Genomic DNA, 12,039 nt, shown 5'->3' on the forward strand with positions numbered 1-12,039 from the left:
ACAACCACAATCCTCTTTATAGGTAGATATAGATAAATTAATATTTTTACGATTAAGTAAATATTTAAATAAATTTTTTATATTTAATTACAAAATTGACATTTTATAATATTATGGTAAAAGCTTTTTTGATAAAAAACAATATTATATGTATAAAAAAAACTAAATTAAACAAAACAATGAAAAATAAATAAATGATATATATTATAAAAAAATATTAAATCCTAATGATCTCATGCATTTTTATTTAAAAAGTTGTTTGACTTTAGGAAATTAATTAAATAGATTATTATTATCATTTGTTTTAAATTTATATAATATAATAATTTTTATCATTGTATTAATATCTAATAATATGAATATTTTTTACACAATATTTTTTTTTAAGTATTGGGGCAAAGGAACAATTATCTACATATACATATATACTTGTCATTGGTTTTTGAAAAACTCAACAAGAATAATTACCCCACATAAGTATATATAGATTCGTTCTTCTCCGTATCCGTAAACACCTAGACTTTTTTTTCTAAACAAAGAAAGCTCAACACATGAGAGTGGAGCATAAAACAGACATAAACAGAAAAAAATCTAAAAACAAAAGGTAACAATCCTATGTCATTTCTGGCATTGTCATCAACAACCAGTAGGATCAATACCAGTCCACTCCTTATAGTTCAAAAACGTTCTGTTTTGTATGACACCAACATTAACCTCTTGATTGTTGAAGATCCTGTTATTGCGTTCTAACTAGACATTCCAAACAACCGCAAAAAAACCAGCCAGCCACCTCTTATGCTCTTCTTTTCTATTTGGCGTTTCATTCCAACTCTCAAACAAGCCTTTAATGCTTCCTAGGACAGCCGAATCTTTGTGAAAACATCTCAACCAGACGCACCACACCTGCCATGTAAACTCACAGAAGTCAGAACACAAACAAATGATGAACACACTCGATTTCCTTTTTACACAAGACACAGATATTATCATGCTGTTGAAGTATGCCTAATCTACTCGACCTTTCTTTAGTATTCACTCTTCCCACTAACACAAACTAACCAAACAGCTCGACTCTAGTCGGAGCCAACCCTTTCCAAATCGCACTTGTGAAGCTATAACTCGTAATCTCCTCCGAAAGATTCTCAGATTGCAACACCTGCAAAAAAGAGTTAGTAGAAAAAATACCTTTATTATCAAATTTCCAAACAAGATTATCCTCTCTGTTAGCTGATAGTTTCACTGGTCTTAACCTCTCATGAAGTTGGTGCACTAGTTCCAACTCCTATTGAAATAACTCGCTCCTCCAATGAAAATTCCAAATCCACTTTAACCCATCCCAGAACCCACAATCCCCTATCACAGATTCTTGTTGGTTTGAAACAGAGAAGAGTCTTGGAAAACTCGCTTTCAGAGGACCACCATAGACCCAGTTATCTTCCCAGAAACGTGTTCTATGCCCATTTCCAACTTCCATTGTCAGCCCACTCATCATTTTTTTTTACCCGATGTTCCTTTATATTCAACTGACATATGTCTTTCCAAGGGCCACCCTTTACTGGTAGAGTCTGACTAGAAAGCATAACCTGAGAATTCAAATTATTACAGGAGCATACAATCTTCTTCCATAACGGACAATCTTCCTTAGAGAACCGCCACCACCACTTAAACAGTAGCGCTGTGTTCTTGAGCACTGCATCCCCACCCCCAACCCTCCAGCCTTCTTAGGAGCCTGAACCATTTCCCACTTCACTAAAGGTATACCGTTGTTACCATCCTTCTTACACCATAGGAATCTCCTCTGCAAGGCAATCAACTTGTCAGCGACCGCCTTCGGCATCTTGTACAAGCTAAGGTAGTAAATCGGCAGGCTATTCAACACTGATTTAATAAGAACTAGCTTGCCTGCTTTATTTAGAACCTTCGCTTTCCATAAGCTGAGCTTCGCTTCCACCTTATTTATGACAGGTTTCGAAGTCTTCACCAAACGCGGGTTCGTTCCTAGAGAAATTCCGAGATACCTCACAGGTAAAACAACTTGCTTGCATTCTAGAAGGCCACACACATGCTCCACCCGCTCCTGCTCACAATTAACTAAGATGAGATTCGACTTATCAAAGTTAATGCTCAAACCCGACATCAGCTCAAAACACCGCAGCAACCTCTTATAATTCACAATTGTCTCTGTCTCCGGAGGGCAAAATAGGATAGTGTCATCCGCAAATTGAAGATGTGACAGTTCAATATGTTCTCTCCCAACCCGTAGCGGAGTAATACGCTCATTCCTTACAGCTTCTTCCAACATCCTATGCAACACATCCACCACAAGAACAAACAGAAGAGGAGACAGAGGATCTCCTTGCCTTAGGCCCCTCTCCATCTTAAATGGCTTGGATGATGATCCATTCACTAGGACCGACATAGTTGCCGTACTTACACACTCCTTCACCCAACTCCTCCATATTTGCCCGAATCCCATCTTCTGTAATACAATATCCACAAAGCTCCATCTAACTCTATCATATGCTTTCTGAAAATCTAGCTTTATGATTATTGCCACCTTCTTTCTATGCGTCTTGAGCCATTGCACCGTCTCACAGGCAATAAGGGCGCCATCATGAATCTTTCTACCCTTCACAAAAGCAGTTTGCGTCTCTCCTACCAATTCAGGCATAACTGTTCTCAACCTCCTCACCATAACCTTAGAAATCACCTTATAGACACACCCGACCATACTAATCGGCCAGAAGTCCTTGATCTCATTAGCACCCACAAATTTCGGAGCTAGCGTCACCCACGTGACATTCGCATCAGTTGGTAGTTTCGCACTTTGGAAGAACCCCAACACCGCTGCAGTGAACTCCTGACCAATCTCTTCCCAACATTGTTTGATAAAGTTCATATTGTACCCATCACTCCCTGGTGCTTTAGAAGATTCACAATCCGAAACTGCATTCCTAATCTCCTCCACCGACGGCATGACTTCCAAGGCCTCCGCCTCAGCTCCATTAATCTGTCTCACCAAACCCTCCCGAAACCCAATTTTCGGCGCATATTCTTGCCTATACAAGTCCTTATAAAATCTTATAATTGCAACCTTTATCCTAGCCTGATTTCGTACAATTCGCCCATGAATCCTTAAAGCGTCAATCCTGTTATTCCTGCTTCTTGCCGAGGCAATGTTATGGAAGTATCGACTATTCCTATCTATGTTTCTAGCATGCTGCGACCTAGACATCTGCTTCCAGTGAACCTCTTTCCGAACATACCACTTCTCACAAAAGCTCACCAACGCCTTCCTTCTAGCTTCCGTCGTTCCATCATAAGTGTCGTCACTTACCTGGCTATCCACCCTCTTAATCTCCTCCTCCAGCAACAGTAATCTCCTATCCATGTCTCCAAAGTTGTCCTTGTGCCATTTTTGCAAAGATACCGTCAAGGCCTTCAGCTTACAAGTAAACTGAGCATCCCCCAAGTTTCTTCATTCATCTCTAACCATCCTCAGGAAACCCTCATGCGTAAACCAGGAATCCAGGCTTCTAAATGGGCGGGGGCCCCTACTAACTCTTGAAACTTCCACAATTAACGGGCAGTGATCTGACAACCCTCTTGGTCCACCTTTAATTCGGATGTCAGGAAATTTCTCAAACCACTCAATATTGACTAGGACTCTATCAATTCTACTGCAAGAACGACTTCTGAACCACGTGAATTTTCTATCATTAAGAGGTAAGTCCACCAATTGCATATCATGTACCCAATCTCTAAACTCTTCCGATGACGCCAGTAGATTACTCACCCCTTTGCGTTCTTCAATCTACAATATCTCATTAAAGTCCCCAAACAAGCAGACAGGGACCTGACACAAACCCACAATATAGCTCAGCTCCTCCCAAACCACCCGCTTTTCCTCCCTCCCAAATGCCCCGTACAGCAAACAAAACGCACAATTAAAATTACTTTTCGTCAACATGCCTTCAACACACAGCCATCTCTCTCCTTTATAACAATTGCTAGATTTAAATATCGCATCGTCCCACATTAAAAGCAAGCCCCCCGAAGCCCCTCTAGACTCCACATACTCGCACCCCGCAGTACTATACCCCCAAATTCGAGCAACATCAAATTTAGAGATTGCCTCCCTTTTTGTTTCAATCAAGCCTAACATATTAAGTTTGTAATTTCTCTTCAAAGATTTCACCATACTCAATTTACCATCCCCCCTCAACCCCCGAATATTCCAACAGCTCAAAATTATTTAAACAAATTTTTACTCACCTTACTGTGATTTTTAGGCCGACTCCTTCGTACTATTTTGTATGTTTCGCCATCTTCTTCCTCACTGCTAATTTTTCATTCTGAGCTTGCAAAATCGCCATAATATCCTCTTCTTCATCATGTAGAACCGCACCCGATTCCACTGCCAAAGTCCAAGTGGCCTCATTTTCCTTCATCTGTTCTTCTTTTGTTGGTCTGTCTCCATCTGTCCCAATCTCAATGTCTGTCTCCGATACCGTCTATGCATCTTCCCTCCCCCCGCTCCCATTATTGGCTCTTCGATGTACCCCTGTATCTACCATTTTGGCTGGTTCCGAAACACTATCCTTCCCATCTACCTGTGCCATGTCCTTTGAGCAGTTATCGCACCCAACACGACCATTTCCAGAGCCCTCCATACCCACCAAGCCCTGTGTCCTCCCTGCCTCACCAAGGCCGAGCTCCCCTATCAACCGAGACAGTCCCCGATCACCCTCTTTGCTAACCCCGCTCACCCTGCCTTCCCTTCCCAGACCAGGCCTCGGTTCTCTACTATCTTCTCCACAAGGTTCCTGTTCTAGGGGATCTTCTCTCACCGTAGCCCCTTCACCGAAGCCTAGAAGGTTAAGGCAACCACCCCTACCTTGTACAGTCATGCCGACGTCCCGCATGGCTTCCTCACCCAGGTCATGAGCAGCCCTTGAAACCCCAGCGCTCACCGTGTCCGTTTTGCGTGCGGCATTCTCAATCAGTGACCCAGTAACCCGTTTGATCCTTTCCCAGCCCGGTTCAGCAGCTGCCAAACCCTTCCGCTCCAACAGCCTATCCCCATCACCTCGTGGCCCAATCTCCTTCTCTTTGAAACACGGGCCCTGCGAATACAAGCCCACTACATCACCCTCAACGAAACAGCACTTAATTGGGCTATGAAAATGTGAGCCCAACAGATTAATGCCACAGGACCTTACACCCTTATTTAGCCCCCCACCTCGATCCATGTCAAATTCCTGTGTAACAGTTCTTTCTGACCCCACTTCCTCATTTAATCCAAATTTCATATAACCCGCCCTTCCATTAACCTCTGAATCACTAACAGAATCAACCCTGATATTCCCCAATTTCAAAAAAGAAGAATCGGAATTTAAATCATTCAAAAAGTCATCCTGAATGACCGTTCTGTCCTTCACTTCATCGGTGATCCTTGAACCTAATTCCATCAGGTCTGTCGCCGGATTCCACAGCATCGCTTCTTTCGACATGCCACTGCTACAAGAACCAGAATTTCTGATCATAAAATAGTCTTCTCATCCTCCCCCCTCAAGTCTTTCACCACTTGTCTCTATATCGACCTCTTTCACAAAGACATGAAACTCCCGATTACCAACAGTGACGTAAACCCAATCTCTAATGACGTCAAAAACAGACGTCTCAACTTGGACTCGCCCAGCCGTAAAGGAAGAGCCTGCTTTGTCGTTGCGTCGCAGCTAATCACCTCGCCCCATTGTCCACCTAAAGTTTTAAACATTTCTGGAGATCAGGCATGTAGAGGCACTCCACAGCACTCCAACCAAACTTTTCGAGTCCCACAGCATAAAGACTCATCCCACTTCCAGACCCTATGAACAAATTGCAACAGGCTATCCACAATTTGAACGTAAAAGTCTCATCTGCATGCTGCGCCGTATCAAACGTCAATAAAACTTTTAGCGCACCTATCTCGCTAACTTCCACAATATGAGGCAAATTCTTGCAAACTGCTCTTTTCAACAATTGGAGGTCTATGGGTTTCAAAGCGCTTCCTATCAAGCTCCTCGCCAACCAATCCAAATTCTGTTCCACTACTGGCACTTCAATTCTCCTCGTGCTCCCATGTTTGTCCGAGCCTTGTATACTCCGCTGTACCCCCCTTCACCGTGAACAATATACACTAGTGTCCCACCTTGAAGGTCCGTATGCTCTCTTTCATGCTGGACAATCGGCTTTCCATGTTTCACTCGTTTCCTCTCTTGCGTTTGCCTTCGAAATTTAGCTTCCATTACGGATACAATCTTTCCTCGTAAGCTCAAGCGATCCATCTCCGCGATAGCCTTCAAAGCACCCCCTTTTGTCGTGTACCGCACAAACGCAAACAGATAAACCCTGCCATGTTTATGCTTTCGAGAAAGATAGATATCGTTAATCCTTCCCGTCCAATTGAACAAGTGATATAGTTCCTTCTTCGAAATATCTTCTGGGAGATTATCCACAAACACAGAGAAAGATTCATTTTCCAAGCGATGGTATTCCTCTCGATTCCAAACCCTAGGATCCTTTGAATGTGGTTGCCAAACCCTAAACCTACCCCGCTCAGTGTTTCCCCCCTTCTCGTTCTCTCGCTCTCTCATCCTACCTATTTTACCCTTAGACTTTAAAATAAGAAAAGTATAGGTTACAAACAACATTGGTGAATAATGTGAATAATAGAGATATCGAATATTTATTTTATTAGGTGTGCAGATGGTTATTCTAATATTAAGATTTAGATGGATAATTTAGAAGTATAGTGCATTTTTATTTTATTAATGATTGTTCATGTTATTCAAAAAAATAATTAGTTACCTAGCATAATCCTTAAAATAATGTTTATTTAACATTCATATTCACCGGTAATATAAAAACGATAGCACACATTACCAAAGATATAAATACGATAGCACATGCCTATGGATTGTTGATGAGAACCAAATAAGATGTTGTCATATATAAAATTTAATTTTTAAAATTTTACACCTAGATGATGTTATAGTAAGCGAATTTTATAGCGACAATAAGTCAATAACCAAAATTTCAAAAATTAATGGGGATATTTTCGTTATTTTGAAATTAATTACAAATAACCAAATTTTGGACGGTGAGATTAGTTCATATCTCAGTAAATATGTCTATATAACAAAACCTGTACATTAATTAAGAAAAAGTGATATTAGGACACTTTCAAGAGACTTACCTTTTCCTTTTTAACAAACAAATAATCAGCACATTTAAAAAAAATGAAAAATCAATACTATAAGTCAGCAGAAAGAGCATTCGTTAATTTATGATTAATCAAAGAATACAAAAAAACCGCCGTCAAGTGTTCTTGTAAATCCTTGGTTTCATTGTACCTCATGTTCGTTGACTTGTCGAAGATCTTCGACAACTGGACCTTGAGGATGGAAGGATGAAAAGGAGTGGCTCCTATTATGACAGGATTTTGGTGTCCCTTCTTCTAATCTACCTTTCATTTGCAATGGGCTCCCGATCTGTGTGGATGTAGGTGAGGGAGTAAGCATCAGTTCGATCGCGCTCATCCTCCCTCTTGGTACTTTGTTGGCGTTCTTCCGATCTCCTTGACAGGAATCGAGTGCGTGAATGGCTTGGATGAGCTTCTGAGCGTGAGCAAGAGTTCTGACTATGTGCTTGGGATAGTAGCAATTTTTCACCGTCAGTTTTCTCACCATGTTCTGGACCATGTGCCTTGGCCCTTGCATGATTCGAGAGCTATCACTACCGGTACCACCAAACAGGCGCTTCTCCAGAGATCGAGCATGGGAGTGGCGAGTGGGGGTTTCTATACGTTCCCTAGAAGTTCCCGAAATTACTCTGCTCCTAAGGCGGTCCCCTGGATGTCCGGTAGCACCTTCCCTCCCTCATACCTCTTCCAGACGAGGGATAAGCTTCGTGTTCCGCTCGCGTCAGGCCCCACAGACGGCGCCAATGTTCGTTTGCTCATTAAGTCTGATCGTGGATCGAGGTGGTCGGTTACGAGAAACAGTTGATGAGGGACAGGACCTGAATGCGAACGCCATGGGCAGGAGAGGTCCACGGATTGTCGGTTGGACAGTGGGTGAGACTACCTGCAAAGACACTCCGATGCTAAAGTAAGCGTCCGTACGAAAATGCGGCTAATTAGGATAAGAAGGTGACGTACCTCGAGGAGGGATAGATCCCTCTCCTTATATACCTTGTACTTCGGGTGGGCCCCTTTTGCTCAGGCCCAAACGGCTGGAAGCTTCTGATAACTGTCCAGGTTGCTCCCAAAAGGTAATATTACATATGGGTCGCCCTATCTGATTCGGGTCGGTGACCCGTCGAGTCGTCAGCCCGTCGAATATAATGGACTTCCAGTCTTTATTGGATTGGGCCAGAACAAAAAGCATACGTTCTTGGCAGGATGTTGTGTCTACAAAAATGTATAGGATTGATCCTCAAAACTAGAGATCAATCATCTAGTTTAAATTTGCGTAAAATATATCACTACAGCACATGAGGATCGATCCTCCATTTTAACATAGGAATTGATTCTCTCTAAACTTAGATTTCAGCAAATTTAAATTTCAAATCTTAGCACCTTATGCATGATTGGATTGGGTCCTACTCCCATCATCTATTATAAACAAATTAAAATAATCATAACACGACTCATACTCATCTTCAATTATATATTTTTAAAATCAGAGTTAAAATTATTTTACTTTGATTAAAATTTGATTTTAATTTAAAAGATAAACTTAATTTACTTTTGACAAGTGAAAAACTAAAGTCCTGCACCTAAATTTTATTTGTTGGACTTCTCCTTGTTATTAATATTTGTTGCATCCATAATTGATTTCTTGATAAATTTGTTTGAATTTGATGCAAGAAAATAAAAATATATTTTTTAATCCGTTGTAAAACGGTTTTTACATCGAATTTTTGATAAAAAGTTTTTTCTTTCAAAGTTACTCATCAAATTTGATGTCATATCATATAATATATGTCATGCAATTACGATATTAAGTTAAAGTCAAACAAAAGATTAAGTTCGTTGTTTTTTAAAATACTAATTATCTTACGTATGAAAATTACATATTGTCAGTCATCAAAACACATAAATATACATATGGTGCAAGATTAAAAAATGCATTCTATTAAGATATCATATCTAACATATGTGAATCTTTAGCTTTGGTATTTTTCCTATTTTTTTTTTCTTGATTTAGGATGTCATTAAATTTTCCTATGTAGCAAATGGGCTCGTTTCAGTATCATAACTATTTGCCAGCTGCTACCACAACTTTATTCTTTCTTTAACATTTGGATTTTCTTACACAAAAATGCATCTTTATTTATTGCTAGTTCTCTCTTTGATGCTGGGAATAATAAAATATGGTTCAAAGAATAAAGAAAAATATCAATGCATTTTTTATGCATTAAACATAACTCTTTGAATAGACTCCGAAATTTTACATAAAAAAAGTTATCAAATTGTCATTTTTCTTTTTGCAAATCTTCTCATGTTTTTCTCCTTAGCTCGAATTTTAATTAAGTATATAATAAACTGATTGTATTGTTTGTTCAGTTCTTTTATCTCGAAAATTTATTGTAATAACATCTTTAAAATTATTAATCAAAATATGTAAGGCAAAAAATTAAAATAAATTTAAACAAAAATCGATTTATTTATTTCAATCGAATAAGATAATTAATGTAATTAATTAATTATAATTAATTATTACATTTAAATGAATCAAATAAAATAAATAAAAAATACCTTCCATGAGAGATATTCACCAAGTTTAGAGATACACAATAATGAAATGTGTGGAAAGCAATCTAAAAAACAAGGGCGGTTTTGGGCGATGCAGTGAAATATGCGGCTATATAAGTGCAAAGCAGGAAGCAGTGTTTGACATACAGACTTGAAAGTTCAAAGTGAAAGAAGAAGAAGAATTGAAAAAGATGGGTTCAAAAACATCATCGTCAATGGTGGCACTAGCAATAATGGCATTAAGTGTGGTTGCAATGCTTGATGGTTGCATGGCGCAATCGTTCTGCAACACGTCACTTGCAGAGTTGTTCAAGTGCAAGCCGGCCGTGACGCCGCCAAATCCTGCGCCGCCGACTCCAGAGTGCTGCGCGGTGGTGTCAAAGGCGGACTTGAAATGCCTTTGCGGATTAAAGAATAGTCCCTTGGTGCCAACTCTGGGGATCGATCTAAACCTCGCCTTTCAGCTTCCTGCAAAGTGTAACCTTTCTCTTCCTCCTCAATGTTAATGTAAACACAAACTACTCAATAATCAATACTACAGTAATAACAATAGATTACAGCTTTCGCTAACTCCTTTCTCACCCTCAACTCCCCCTCCCTTTTCTCTTCTCCTTTTTCTTTCTTTTCTTTTATTCTATAGTCATAATTCCAATTCAAAAATACTATTCACACACATAAATCAGTCATTAAAATCGACTACCAATAAATTTGTTTATAAATACATATATAATTTAATTTATTTTTAACGTGTATTTATATTTTAACATATATTTTATACGAATGTGACTAACTTTATTGGCTGATTTTGGTGTACACATAACATAATTAATTCTAATTTTAATTTGACTTTAATAAAGACGTTTACGTTCGAATTGGTTTTTATTTGGAGAAAAATCATAATCAGACTGATTAACGGTTCATATTAGTTCAAATTTAAGTTTTTTTGTGACTAAACTCGAACTAATTAAATTAATTGACATTGATTAAATCTGAGTTGGATCAATTTAGATGATTGAATATTCAATAAAAATAAAATTAAAAAAATTGACTTTTTTAAATCTTTCAACAACAACAACAATAACAATAACAACAACAATAATAATACAATGCACATCGATTCAAACTTAAATAAATATCATAATTTAAAAAGATTTCAGAGTTAATAGATAAAATTGTATATATATTATTAGATTTTATTTATTGTTTTTAATTAATATTAGATAATCGAGTTATTTCGAGTTCTACGACTCCAAAATCAACACCTAAACTAATTAAGGTTGAATTTAATCAGGTCAAACCTAATTGTATTTGATTACCCGTCGAGTCTAAAACTAATATAATCGATTTTGGTTGGAGAATTAGGTTATCTGTACCCTATAACAAATCAAGAAAATTTTAGAAGTAGTAGCGACAAAATAAATAATAATATAGCAAAACAATAAAAATTATTACTATCAATATATTTAGATATTTAAATTTTAGAATATATTAGTTAGTCAAGTTTCTAATAAATAAATGTAATTAATATATCTAAAAGTATGTTAATTTTAAAATATTTTTTATTTTAATATTTTTGTAACATTACATGAGTAATACATATATTATTAATACTAGCACTTAGTCAAGTATCTAATATCCGTCAAATTATATTTTTTATTATTTTTATATGATATAAAAAAAATTATAACTCATTAGCTAAAAAAGTTTTAAGGAGTGTGTAATAACTCGAAAAAATAAAATAAAATAAAACAGAGAAAGATATGCAAATAAATAAAATTGTGGGCCACACTTTTTTTCTTTTTTTTTAACCCTAATCACACACAAACACACTGTCTCAACCTTCAATCCCTCACTAGCCGTCACTCATAACCAAAGAAAGAATGGAACGAGAAGATAGGGAGGAATGAGAAAAGAACATGGGAATTGAAGAAGAGGAAAGAAAGGAAGAAAAAAGAGAAAAAGATGGCGCCGGTGAAGGAGAAATTGCTGAGCTACCGTAGCTGAGAAGAGGAGACAATAAGAGATAAAGAGGGAGGGTTTGAGCTCGATGGTGAAGAAGGGAAGTGCCGTTGTGTCATCGGAGCACGTCGTTGTTGGCGCTCTGTTGTTGGAACCGCCGCCAGAAGCCCTAGCCTTGTCATCCTCTAATCTGATCGCTGCAGCTGCCGAGAAAGGTGGTGATTGCTGCACCTCTATTGTCATTGTCGTGTATTGTTGCTGCTGCTTGTCTTGCGTCG

The 12,039-nt window shown here is 38.3% G+C and overlaps 1 protein-coding gene and 1 pseudogene across 1 annotated transcript in view; one reads left to right on the forward strand and one right to left on the reverse strand.

Annotated features, from left to right (window-relative positions):
• LOC107619403 (isoprene synthase, chloroplastic) overlaps window positions 1–12,039 on the reverse strand; it is a 97,392-nt gene that overhangs the window by 31,353 nt on the left and 54,000 nt on the right. The window lies entirely within an intron of this gene.
• LOC148546838 (putative lipid-transfer protein DIR1 pseudogene) lies at window positions 9,994–10,308 on the forward strand (annotated as a pseudogene).

This window comes from Arachis ipaensis, chromosome B9 (genome assembly GCF_059453495.1).
Source record: "Arachis ipaensis isolate K30076 ecotype BB chromosome B9, ASM5945349v1, whole genome shotgun sequence".
NCBI classification, from domain to species: Eukaryota; Viridiplantae; Streptophyta; class Magnoliopsida; order Fabales; family Fabaceae; genus Arachis; species Arachis ipaensis.